Here is a 14,630-nt window from a genome sequence, read left to right as displayed (position 1 = left end):
GTCTTCTTTATTGTCATTGTATAAATACAACAAAATTGGAGATGCAATAACAACATTTCACATTTAGTATTTCCTTCAGACGGATGTCTTCCCAGCCTCCTTTAAGATGACAGTGGTGAGGCCCCTTCTGAAGAAGAGCAATTTAAAGCCTGACATTTTTTATAACTCTCATCCAGTATCCAACTTATTGTTTTTAAGTAAAATTTTAGAAAAAATAAATAAAATAATTAAAATAAATGATTTTATTTTTAATAAAAACAACATCTTAGAGAAGCATTAATCTGGTTTCAGGAACCCATGAGTCTAAGGGTGGGGTTCCCCAGGGGTCAATTCTAAGCCCAATTCTTTTTAATATCTACATGCTTCCCCTCGGGGGACGTCATCAGGAGACATGGCATCAGCTTCCATAGTTATGCTGATGATACTCAGCTGTACGTTGTCATGTCTCCTGATGACACAGGGCCTATTGATGCCCCTTTTAACTGTACTTTAGATATTAAGTCATGGATGGCAGAGAACTTCCTACAGTTCAATCAGGACAAAACAGAGGTTTTAGTCACTGGACAGAAAGAGAAACTTTTCAATCAATCAGTCAATCTTAATTTATAGAGCACTTTTCAGACATAAATATGCAAAACCAAGTGCTTTATATTAAAAACAAATACCCCTAACCCCCCAACCCCAGAACCCTCATTTAAGCACACACACACATACACACACTGACACACAGCATACTACACACATGCATACCAGGGCAACCCCCAGGATGGAACCAATGTAGGTCGGCAAGACACGACTACCACAGTGGAGGACCCCTATGAGGAAAACACTGGAGCTAAAAACTAAGAAACAACTGAGTAAAATTTCAACAATACTAAAAAGAATGAACAAACAATAAAAACAAAAACTACAACAGAAATGAACATATTTAAAAAGTAATAATGAGAAAGAATAAAAAGGTGAGTCAATTAAAATCTTAGTTAAAAAGATGAGTCTTGATCCTGCCCTCAAAAAAATACTACAGGAGTTTAAGGCATCACAAATGTAATACTGTAAAAACTCTGTGTGTGATTTTTGACTCTGAGCTTAGTTTCATTCCACATACCAAAACCATAAGTACCTTAAGAATATAGACTGTTTCTCTCTCAGGCTAACACAGAGGTGCTGACACATGCTTTTATCTCCAGTCGCTTGCATTATTGTAATGCTCTGCTCTCTGGTGTCCCCAAAAAGAGCATTTCACATCTTTAATTATTGCAAAATTCAGCCACACGAGTGCTGACCAGGACCAGAGGGAGGGAACACAATACACCAGTTACATTGGTTCCTTGTGCGTTTCAGGGTTGATTTTAAGGATCTTTAGTAGTTGTTAAATGTTTCATCGATCTTGGGTCTTCTTATTTGTCTGACCTACTTTTACAGTATCAACCCTCGTGAACCCTGAGGTCCTCCAGCACCGGCCTTTTAACCATACCACCAGTCAGATCGAAAACACACATAGAGGTGGCATTTGGTTATCATGGCTCCTGACTGTGGAACAGCCTACTGGAGAACTGGAGAGTCTATTATTATTGTGACCTACCGTTTACATTTGGGATATATGGGATATATAAAGTTAAAATACTGTGAAACAAAAGGCTAAATATATTACCTCCTGTTTATGAGTTGTATAGGTGAAGGGATATACAGATCTTAACCTGTCTTGTCTTTCTCTTATCTTGTCTTATGTTGACTTATGTTGTCTCATCTGGTCTTATATTACTTTATACTGTCTCGTCATGTCTTATATTGACTTGTCTCATCTTGTCTTATATTGTGATAATTTTTATGCTTGCTCTGGGGATTTCAGGCCGGGTTTCAGTCTAGATTTTGTAAAGCGTCTTGAGATAATTTGTATTGTTATTGATGCTGTATAAGTAAAACTGAACTGAACTGATCGCCTTTCAGACTTGACAAAGTTAAACAGTTTGCCTCATTATTTCTGACATTCAGTGTTTTTCCATTAAGTAAAATTGTCTCAAATCTAGTGAATTAACAAACTCATTTTGCCACTTAGAAGGCTAGGGTTAAACTTAAAGAAGTTTATTGCAAATGTTTCAAAGGAGAAGATGTGGATAACTAGTGGAGACTGAGGGGAGTATCAATGACCCGTTCCATCCTAGATCATACTGTATGTACGTTTAGAAAGCTCACTTTAAAACATCCAAACATCTTGGAGAACTAACCACAGATCTTCTGTGGATGTAGGCTTCCTCAAATCATTCTGTCTCTTCGTGTAATTATGCCCAAAACTTTTGCACAGTTCTGTATATAATTAACCATGGCACATAGTGCAAAGTCTCACCTTTAATTTAAGGGATTGAATGGAAACCATTTCTTATGCTGTCCCGTATTTACTGGAGGAGGTATCAATGACCTGTTCCACCTTAGATCATATGTACGTTTAGAAAACGGGTAAGAGCTCTCTTAAAAAAAAAAAAAAAAAAATCAACTTAAAGTAGAAATAGGAGTTGCCTGCTGAGAAAGAAAGGATGCTAAATTTAACTCTTATAATCCCATATTAAGACGTGAAGATGAGGGGGAACAATACTGTAAATAAATTAATCTGTGGAAAGAGTCAAGGAGGAGGAAATATAAGAACAACCCAAGAACATATTGTTAGAAATTAAAACAAAAGAACTTTGCCCTTCTGAAATATAGGTGTTACATTCTCAGAAAACTCTGGCCCTCCCACAGAAGTCAAAGCAAGCGGAGCTGTGGCTTCTTACCAGCGTTTATAGTCTCTTTTGCTGACAAGCAAGTGGAAACAGATGCACTTAATCACCTGGTGGGGGTAGGGACTGTACCTGGAGCACACAAGACAGAAAATTCAAAGCGCCAAAGTACAATGAGAAATTTTGAGATAATATTATTTTATAGCAAACCTTTAATCTTGATTAATATTAATCTGAGCTGACTGACTAAATTAGTTTTTTTCTCGTGTCTTTAAAGGTTTAAACTACCAAAACAGTTCAATAGAATAGAATCGTTATTGTCATTGTAAACATACAACAAAACTGAGGATGCAAAAACACAACACGTACAATTTCACATTTAGTATTTCCTTCAGACAGGTGTCTTTCCTGCCTCCTTTAAGACAGCGGTGGTGAGGCCACTTATGAAGAAGAGCAATTTAAGGCCTGACATTTTTAACAATGCTCATCCAGTATTAAAGTAAACTTTTAAAAAATATATATTTTTATTCAAATAAATGATTTTATTTTTGATAAAAACAACATCTTAGAGAAGCACCAATCTGGTTTCAGAATGAACCACAGTACCAAGACAGGCCTTTTAAAGACTGTAAATGACATCAGGTGGAATTTCGATAAACTCACAATCTTGGTTCTGCTGGATCTAACTGCTGCCTTCGATACGGTAGACCATCGCATTTTAATAAACAGGCTGAGGCACTGTTCTTAACTGGTTCATCTCATACCTCTCCGATCGAAGCTTCTTTATAAGTCTGGACACCTGCTCCTCAGGAACCCATGAGTCTAAGGGTGGGGTCCCCCAGGGGTCAATTCTAGGCCCAGTTCTTTTTAATATCTACATGCCTTCCCCCGGGGGACGTATTCAGTAGACATGGCATCAGCTTCCATCGTTATGCTGATGATATTCAGCTGTACGTTGCCAAGTCTCCTGATGACACAGGGCCTGTTGATGCCCTTTTTAGCTGCACTTTAGATATTAAGTCATGGATGGCAGAGAACTTCCTGCAGTTCAACCAGGACAAAACAGAAGTTTTAGTCATTGGTCCTGAACGCCAGAGAGAAAATTTTAACAAAACTACAGGATTTTAAGCCATCGCAGTCTGTAAAAAGTCTGGGTGTGATTTTTGACTTTGAGCTTAGTTTCATTCCACATACCAAAACCATAAGTACCTTAAGAATATAGACTGTTTCTCTCTCAGGCTAACACAGAGGTGCTGACACATGCTTTTATCTCCTGTCGTCTGCATTTTTGTAATGCTCTGCTCTCTGGTGTCTCCAAAAAGAGCATTTCACACCTTTAATTATTGCAAAATTCAGCCACACGAGTGCTGACTAGGCCCAGAGGGAGAGAACACAATACACCAGTTTTAAAATTATTGCATTGGTTCCTTGTGCGTTTCAGGGTTGATTTTAAGGTTCTTTTAGTAGTTGTTAAGTGTTTCATCGGTCTTGGGTCTTCTTATTTGTCTGACCTACTTTTACAGTATCAACCCTCGTGAACCCTGAGGTCCTCCAGCACCGGCCTTTTAACCATACCACAAGTTAGATCTAAAACACACATGGAGGTGGCATTTGGTTATTATGGCTCCTGACTGTGGAACAGCCTGCTGGAGAACCTCAGGGCCACAAAGACTGTTGATACTTCTAAAAAGAGGCTTAAGACTCTTTTTAATGAGGCATTTACATTATTTTATTTCTTATTAATTCTGTTTTATCACATTTGATTTTTTATTTATATTACTAGTGTTTTACATGGCTTATTTTAATACATTTATTTCACTGTTTGACATTATTTTGAAACATAAGTGGTTATTTATTTACTTTTATAACCTATTCTTACTGGATAAAGGTATACGGTTTTATATATATATATATTTTTTTTTACCACATCTTTTTTTTTTTTTTACCACATCTTGCTGTTTTATAGGCTTGCAACTTGTCCAGGGTGTACCCCGCCTCTCGCCCGATGCCACTGGGATAGGCTCCAGCAACCCCCACGACCCTAGTGCAGGAAGTGGTATGGAAGATGAGATGAGATGAGATCTTGCTGTTTTACTCTTTTAGTTCTTCAGTATTTCCTCGTGGGGGACTGCCACACTTTTGGTTTTTCCTGTGGGGTTTTTCCTATAGGGGACGCTGTTCATTGGGTCCCTTTGGCCTGGTCCTTTGGACCGCTCCACCTGTCTGTCTGGGTCAGGGAGACCATAGGGGCATAATGTTTTATGTTTTTATTTGTGTGAAGCACTTTGGGTTGCATCTGTTTGAATCAAAAGTGCTATGAAGTTTGAATAAAGTTTGATTTGATACTTACTTAAAAGGAAAATACTCCACAGGTAAGATACTCAGTATGAAAAATACTTTTCAACCTTGCTATAACTGACTTTGCTATTATAACTATAAAGCTATAATGGAGCTTTTTACACAGTGAATCAATGTATGTGGTTGAAGAGAAAATCGGAAAACAACTGACATTAAATTTGACTGATATTGCAACTATGCTGACGAGTCTATTATGCCATACACATTCTTTTACTGTCATCTAGTGGCCTTATGGTGACGATGCAGACTGCCACTATGTCATTTTCAGGAAAGCTTTACAACTAGTATCTGCCACACACTTTTGATCCCCCGGGGAGCTACATTGTATACGTATAGTCTTATGGCGTCTAAGTTAAACAGACTGACCAAAGGTTGAACTGTGTGCTCATTAACATTTAATATCAGCAGTTTACATCCAGAATACCCTTCAAGAGGTAAAATCCCAATTTGGCCATGACACTTTAATATTTATTTAGTATTTCTAACTCTTTTTCTTCTCTTCTTTCTTGCAAATTTTTGTATACGCTTTGGCTATTTAGTACATCACTTTGGCCAAGGATGGAGATGGAGATTTTGCTTGGAACAATCTTTACTAAAATATTTGTATTTCCATTCCAATTAATATTATTAACAGTAATACAGGTAAAATAATAATGAAAGCAATAAACTTTTGTAATTGATCCAAAATTCTGACTGAGATAATAGACAGACAACAAACAGAAGGCTGTTGGAGAAGCAGCATGACCATGAAGTCAGTGGTTTGATCCAGGTTTGATCCCCTCTATGTCCGTGGTTGAAGTGCCAGGACAAAGCAACTAAAAAAAAAATAAATCAACAAAAATCATAGCTCCCTGGGTACCTTGCATAGCTGCTTACTTCTCACTTGGATGGGTTAAATGCAGGGATCATATTCCTTGTATATGTGTACATATATAAAAATGATTTCACATGATTTAAATAGAATCTAGATTCGAAATCTCTACGCCAACACACTGCATAGTTTGCGTAGTTTTCAAGTGCAATGTTGTTTTGGGCTTTGATGATGTAAATATGATGAGTAGCAGTAACAATACTGATTAAAATAAACAATATTAATTTCTTTATATTTATGAGGCACCTCCCTGACTATAGGGACTAATCACCAAATAGCAAGTTCAGTCTGAAAGTATATTCTTGATTATTAATTTTAAAAACCCCATTAACAACATTTTAATTATAACTATAATCAAAATGATTAACAGTAAATATTGAAGGGTTTGGAGCTGTACACAGTGAAGGTTGACTAGATTCACTTCTGTACAACATTAAATAGACCAGCTTATATATTCAAAGACATTTATTCACAATTTATGAAAATGCAATATATACATCAATTGTAACAAGGGCTTTCTAGCTTTGTGGGGGAGTCTATGCAAGATGCTGTCTGAGGTCCCTGAATTTGTCTACCATGAAGAGATTTCCAACCCTCCACGAAGATGCCACAATCAATTACACTGAGCAAAACAGACAGGTCAAACTCATAAAAATTATGACACAAGGAAAACAACAACCCTCTGTATGTCAATGTATAAAACAGATGTTGAGCATTTTAAATAAAATGTTTCCTTTAAATTTAGAAAGCTTGTCATAAAAATACATAATGCATTTATTGGAAAGTGCAATAATGAAAATAAACCAAGACCTGCTGTTTCAGATGCCACAAGAAATCTTGTGTTCTGGTGCTTTGTCCATTTCAAAAGTCCTTGCATTGCCCTCCATCTGCTCTTCGTGGCTTACGCCAGGAATGTTATCAAAAAATGATTGGATTATATTTGGAATGATGACGATTAAAACATACCATCATCTTTTTAAGGAAATTTAGAAACTGGGCTAATCTGAAATGTCTTTCTGCCGACAAAATGTGTTGTGAATTAATGGGGGAAGGCCCGAGTGACAGTCAGGTGGATCTACTGGTTTGCTAAAGACGGACAGCTGACCTTTTAAATCTGCAGATGCAAGATGGCCCTGATGCGTGATGGTTCCTGAGGAATATAAAGGTCTTGATGCTCCCTGGTCAGCAAGTTCTGGAGACCCCTCTGCTTCAATGCATATGGTTCCCAAATATTTTAGAATTGCTCCTGCAAAGACTATTTCATAAATGTAGTGATCCTAATCTGTCACTTTTAACTCAACTAAATGGTGGTTCTTGGTTCACTGACAAACAGTTTCTGGAGAGAACCACAGCGGTGGAGAGCAAAATGAAGAAAGCTAAGAAAAAAGAGCAAGCGAGGAGAAGGGGCAGTCCAGGTGGCGAGAGACCAGAGATCAGAGGTGTGAATGTTAAAGTAAAATGATATTGCACTTCACTAAAATACTACACAATTAATTACTTACTTAATTACTTAATTAATTGCTTAATCTGCGGATTTCCATGGCACAACAGTTACTCTGCTAAGATACTTCGAAAGCAGTATTGGACATAGATTTTCTGGTCAGCTTCCTTGGCTGGAGCTAGTTCTTTGGCTTGGTCAACTCCCTTGGTCAGAGGTATTTCTTTGGCTTGGTCAATTCTCTGGGTCGGAGCTTGATCTTTGGCTTGGTCAACTTTCTTGGTTGGAGCTATTTCTTGGGCTTGGTCAACTTCCTTGCTAGGAGCTTTTTCTTTGGTTTGATCAATTCCCTTGGTTGGTGCCAGTGTCTTAGCCAGTTGCTTTTGCTTAGCCTTGATAATGACCTTGACCCATGACATAGATGGGTGAGCACAGAGTACAACACCATTCCTCATTGTGAAGCTAAAAGAAAAGAGAAAACAAAGGATTGTTGATGCAAGTTTTTAATCTCTTTTTTTTTTTTTTATACATTTACATTTACATTTTAAATGATCATTGGTAGTTTATTTCTAGTGTACTAGTCTAATGTACTGAACGCTACAACTAATAATTATTGTGTATTTGGACCAGTTGGATCAGTTAATTTGAGTCTGATTTTGGATTTGATTATGAACTTGTGAGTTAACTTGATGTTTGTAACAAAGAGAGACACTTACAGCACTCCTTCTGCTGGGCAATGCTTGCCTGTGTATTGAAAGGCCACCACCTTGTTCTTAGGCAGGGGCCTGGAGTAGAATTCAAAACAGCAATGATCTGTAACCAACCTGCCTGAAACCATGAGAGAGACACAAGCGGGCATTAAACACAAACTCATTACATCAACACATCAGTTCCCCGCATTACATCTTTGGAGAGCACACAAATACACTGCTTTGAATTTAGTTGTAATCTGCTGAGAACGAATGTGTTTGGTGTTTGTGTTTGGTATTTTTCATCAGCCTTTCATGAATATTTTTCAATCATAATATAAAATTTTGTCCTTTTCTTTTGATTTTTTAGCTATTAAATTTGATACAGTCATCATAGTTTTTAGTGTTTTAATTTTAAGAAATTATTGCAGAAACAGCTTTGCCCTTTATGAAAAACATGTGGTGTGTAGACGGCTTACTTTCAGGTCCATGCACAGCCACGGATGAGAAAAACAAGATGCAGATGGCTAGAATGATGGGATTCTTCATTATCATCATCCTCATCTGTTTTACTTTCTTCTTTCTCGCCCGTCCAACTGGTTGTCTGTCGTCTGTCTGTCTACTCTCCCCACAGCTCCTCACTTTTATTATGAAGCTAGTCGTGTGTGTGCATGTGTGCATGCATGAGTGTGGTTTTTTCAGCTGAATTCACATCAGGCCTCAATCATTGCGGTGATACATGAGGTACAGGTGCTAACCAGAGTACCAAATAACGAGACAACCAGAGTATATATGTTGCTAACATGAATGTTCTAATCTAGCTAAAGCATAGATTGTATGAGCTACATAGCTGGTTGGGCTATCCACCAAGTTGAGGTAGTTATGCTCAATTTCTACGATAAAGAATTTTACATTACTAGAAAATAGCATATTTTCTTTAACTATCCTTCAACTGCAGCACAACCAACACCGGAATCCAGAGCACCAGAGTAAGAGTATGCGGGCCGTAGTTTGGGGACCACTGCTCTAGCTCATTAAGCAGGTGTTCGGGTGGTTAGTACCAGCGTGTCGACTTAAGTTTCCGTGGCTCACCGCTGCAAAATGACTGGGGCGTTAACACTTAAGGTGTTAAATGCAGGATCAGAGTAACAAGTTCGGAGTTAATATTTAAACATTTACACCTAGAGGTTTGATTTAGTGACACTTCCTTTTTACACTCGGTTTTAACAACTGTTTATCGACTGACAGTTAATTATAATGGATTAACTCTACCCAGAGTATAATTAACTCTACTAGTGTATGTCTAGTTTAACACCAAGAAGAATTCAACTCTTCTCAATTTGCTGTGTGGAACCTCTAGATAAGTTCAGATAAGATAAGTGACAAGCAGATGATGGTGAACCACCCCGACACAGTAGTGGTTGATATCTTCAGGTTTGCTACACCTGTTGCTGTTGCTCAGGGCTAAGCAGGTAACGAGAGAATGAAAAACTCGGGCTCTCTGACACTCTTATGATGTTCTATGATAAGTCTGTAAACAAAACAAATAAAACAAATCAGACTCCATCAGACTTATTAGCTTGTTTGTCATCTGCATTGCTCTGTGCTCTGTCTGTGCTGTGAGCTCATCCTTAGATGCTGAATTACACCAAATGAAAGACCAGTGTTCTGACTTATTTCAAGAGTTTCACCACACAACCCAGGGCAGGCAAATGTGATGCAGGCATGTGGTCAACACCTCTTAGAATAATATGAGGAGAGGAAGAAACAACGCTCTGTGGGTGAGAACACACATGCATATATGTTTGTGCACTATGCAGATGCATGGTGGCATGTTTCAAATAATGAGACGTGATTGATAAAAGATACCTGTATATAAAACATCAAAAACACTTTCTTAGGTTCTTACAGAACCTGATTAAACTCAGTCACTCAATGTACAACTTCCTAAGAAGAGTTTAAGTGCTGTATGTTTTGAGTTGTTTTTCCAATCAGTTTTAAACTCACGGAAACTCTGGGGTTTCACAACTACGTGTCTCTCATCTGCACTGTGGTTGTTATTTGTGTGAGTGTCTTTTTCATAGTACTTCATGGGAATATTTTTGATTCATACTAATACAGATTTTGTATTCTATTTGTTGTATGGTTGGGAAATCCTATTTTATCTTAGATTCCTATGTATTATTTTTTAATGTCTAGTTTTATTAGTGTGACTTACAGTATATGTTTTACACAAAGGAATATCTACAGATATCTAATATCTTAAGATATTGAGGGGGAAAAAATTATGATAGTAGTCGATGCAGTGTTTGCTGGCTCCTACATCTTCTAATATAAAAATGTATGAACTAGAAGATACATAACAGAGCTGTTTCGTGTTCACTATCTTACGTTCTTACACAACCTGATTAAGTTCAATCGTTCAGTGTACAACTTGCTTAGAAGAGTTTAAATGCTGTATGTTTTGAGTTGTTTTTCAAATCTGTTTCAAACTCATGGGTTTCACAACTGTTTCTTATTTAGTCTAAACAGTATTTTGTATTTCTGGCCCAAAGTAACATTATTAGAATGAATCCATTTTAAATACTGTACATGTTGTGTCTGGTTTACGCTACATTTACCACATTCAAAAGCTGAGGTTTAAAACCCCCACAGGGTGGCAGCAGAGCGACAGGGTGAGCAGAGGAATCTATTCTTTGCTGCTTCTTTTTTACTTTTCATTTCATTTCTACCATTACTGATCTTTGTGTTGAATGTTAATGTTATCATCATTTCTGCAAATGTATTTGTGCGACATCTAGAATACGCTGAACTGAGTTAAGACGTTTTGCTTTCAATGAGGAACATTTGAAAGCTCTGGATAAGGTGTACGGTTAGGTTCTTATATTTTGGGGCATGGTCATTAGTCGTTTTAGCTTCACCAAAACATATTCAGGCTATAGATACAGTACTGTGGAAAAGTTTTAAGCAGGTGTGAAAAAATGCTGTAAACTAAGAATGCTTTCAATAATGGAAGTACTAATAGTTTATTTTCATCAATTAATAAAATACTGTGAATGAACAAAAGAGAAATCTAAATCAAATCAATATTTGGTGGAACAAGGATGCCTGAAACCATGAGAGAGACACAAGCTGGCAGAAAAGATTGCAATAGTAACTTTGTCTTTGACCAAGTGGTGTGTAGACAGCTTACTTTCAGGTCCACGTTTAGCCACGGATGAGAAAATGAAGATGCAGATCGCCAGAATGATGGGATTCTTCATTATCATCACCCTCATCTGTTTTACTTCTTTCTTTGTTGCCCGTCCAACTGGTTGTCTGTCGTCTTCCTATGTACTCTCAATGAAGCCAACACCATTTACACCAAATACACCAACTGAAAGAAGAGTGCTCTTAGTTTTTCTTGAGTTTCTCAAGAGTTTCACTACACAACCCTCGGCAGGCAAATGTGATGCAGTCATGTGTTTAACACCTCTTAGAATAGTATGAGGAGAAGAAAAGATAACGCATTGTGGGTGGGCACAGACATGCATATATGTTTGTGCACTATGCAGATGCATGGTGGCATGTCTTTTAAAAGGTATAGTATCAAATAATGACACATGACTGATAAAAAATACCTATAAGTAAAACATCAAAAACACTTTCTTACGTTCTTACACAACCTGATTAAGTTCAATCGTTCAGTGTACAACTTGCTTAGAAGAGTTTAAATGCTGTACGTTTTGAGTTGTTTTTCAAATCTGTTTTAAACTCATGGGTTTCACAACTGTTTCTTATTTAGTCTAAACAGTATTTTGTATTTCTGGCCTAGTAACATTATTAGAATGAATCCATTTTAAATACTGTACATGTTGTGTCTGGTTTACGCTAAATTTACCACATTCAAAAGCTGAGGTTTAAAACCCCCACAGGGTGGCAGCAGAGCGACAGGGTGAGCAGAGGAATCTATTCTTTGCTGCTTCTTTTTTACTTTTCGTTTCATTTCTACCATTGCTGATCTTTGTGTTGAATGTTAATGTTATCATTATTTCTGCAAATGTATTTGTGAGACATCTAGAATACGCTGAACTGAGTTGAGACGTTTTGCTTTCAATGAGGAACATTTGAAAGCTCTGGATAAGGTTAGGTTCTTATATTTTGGGGCATGGTCATTAGTCGTTTTAGCTTCACCAAAATATTTTCAGGCTATAGATACAGTACTGTGGAAAAGTTTTAGGCAGGTGTGAAAAAATGCTGTAAACTAAGAATGCTTTCAATAATGGAAGTACTAATAGTTTATTTTTATCAGTTAACAAAATACTGTGAATGAACAAAAGAGAAATCCAAATCAAATCAATAACTGATGTGACCCTTTGCCTTCAAGACAGCAGCATTTCTTCTAGGTTCACTTACACACAGTGTTTGAAAGAACTCGACTGGTAGGTTGTTCCAAACATCTTGGAGAACTAACCACAGATCTTCTGTGGATGAGGGCTTCCTCAAATCCTTCTGTCTCTTCGTGTAATTATGCCCAAAACTTTTGCACAGTTCTGTATATAATTAACCATGGCACATAGTGCAATTTTAATTTAAGGGATTGAACGGAAACCATTTCTTAAACTGTCCCGTATTTACTGGAGGGGAGTATCAATGACCCGTTCCACCTTAGATCATATGTACATTTAGAAAACATCTCATCTCATATACAACTTAATCCTGCACTAGGGTCTGGCATCGGGCGAGAGGCGGGGTACACCCTGGACAAGGCGCCAGCCTATTGGAGGCCTAACACTGAGACATACAACCATTCACACTTACACTCACACCTAGCAAAGCAAATTAAAACATAACTCCCTGGGTACCTTGCATAGCTGCCTCATTCTCCCTTGGTTGGATTAAAGGCAGAGACCGTATTCCTTGTATCTGTACACACACTCACCAGCCACTTTATTAGGTACACCTTGCTAGTAAAAGGTTGGACCCCCTTTCTGCCTTCAGAAACGCTTTAATTCTTTGTGGCATACTTTCATTAAGGTGTTGGAAACATTCCTCAGAGATTTTGGTCCATATTGACATGATAGCATCACGCAGTTGCTGCAGCTATGTTAGCTGCACATCTACGATGGGAATCTGAATATAAAGGTCTTGGGGCTTCCTGGTCAGCAAGTTCTGAAAACCCCTCTGCATCAATGCCTAGGGCTCCAAAATATTTTAAAATTGCTCCTACAAAGACAGAGCTCCTTTGGTTACCAATGAAAACAGACCAGAACACTTCACTAAAATCCTACACAATTAGTTACTTAATTTCTGGATTTCCATGGCCCAACAGTTACGTTGCTTCATATACTTCGAAAGCAGTATTGGACATAGATTTCCTGGTTGATTTCTTGGGCTGGAGTCAGTCCTTCGACTTGATCAACTTCCTTGGTCGGAGCTATTTCTTTGGCTTGGTCAATTCCCTTGGTCACTGCCAGTTTCCCTGCCAGTTCCTTTTCCTTAGCATCGATGATGGCTTTGACCCACGGCATAGAGGGGTCAGCGCAGAGTACAACACCCCTCTTCATCCTGAAACTAAAAAAAAGAGAGAGAGAACAAAGGATTGTTGATGCAATATTTTAATCTAATTTTTACATTTGAAATTATCATTGGTAGTTTATTTCTAGTAACAGTATTTGGTTTCTTGTAACCATGTTGTTTGGAGTTGTTCTCCCTTTGTTTTAACACTGTAATGTACTGAAAGCTACAACTAATAATTAAGGTGTATTTTTGGACCAGATCATTGGATTCTGATTTTGATTTTGAACTCGTGAGGTAACTTGAGGTTTGTAACAAAGAGCTGAGACACTTACAGCACTCCTTCCAATGGACACAGCTTGTCTGTGTATTGAAAGTCCACCACCTTGTTCTTTGGCAAGCGACTGGAGAAGAATTTAAAACAGCACTTATCTGGAACCACTGGAACCAAAATGTCTGAAACCATGAGAGAGACACAAGCTGGCAGAAAAGATTGCAATAGTAACTTTGTCTTTGACTTAGTGGTGTGTAGACAGCTTACTTTCAGGTCCATGCTCAGCCACGGATGAGAAAAACAAGATGCAGATCGCCAGAATAATGGGATTCTTCATTATCATCACCCTCATCTGTTTTACTTCTTTCTTTGTTGCCCGTCCAACTGGTTGTCTGTCGTCTTCCTATGTACTCTCAATGAAGCCAACACAGTGTACACCAATTACACCAACTGAAAGAACAGTGCTCTTAGTTTTTCTTGAGTTTCTCAAGAGTTTCACTACACAACCCTCGGCAGGCAAATGTGACGCAGTCATGTGTTTAACACCTCTTAGAATAGTATGAGGAGAGGAAAAGATAACTCATTGTGGGTGGGCACAGACATGCTTATGTGTTTGTGCACTATGCAGATGCATGGTGGCATGTCTTTTAAAAGGTATAGTATCAAATAATGACACATGACTGATAAAAAATACCTATATATAACAGATCAAAAACACTATCTTATGTTCTTACACAACCTGATTAAACTCAATCACTCAGTGTACAACTTGCTTAGAAGAGTTTAAGTG

This window comes from Mugil cephalus, chromosome 21 (genome assembly GCF_022458985.1).
Source record: "Mugil cephalus isolate CIBA_MC_2020 chromosome 21, CIBA_Mcephalus_1.1, whole genome shotgun sequence".
Classification (NCBI taxonomy): domain Eukaryota; kingdom Metazoa; phylum Chordata; class Actinopteri; order Mugiliformes; family Mugilidae; genus Mugil; species Mugil cephalus.
The sequence above is the reverse complement of the archived record's forward strand: the minus strand, read 5'-3'. Positions refer to the sequence as shown.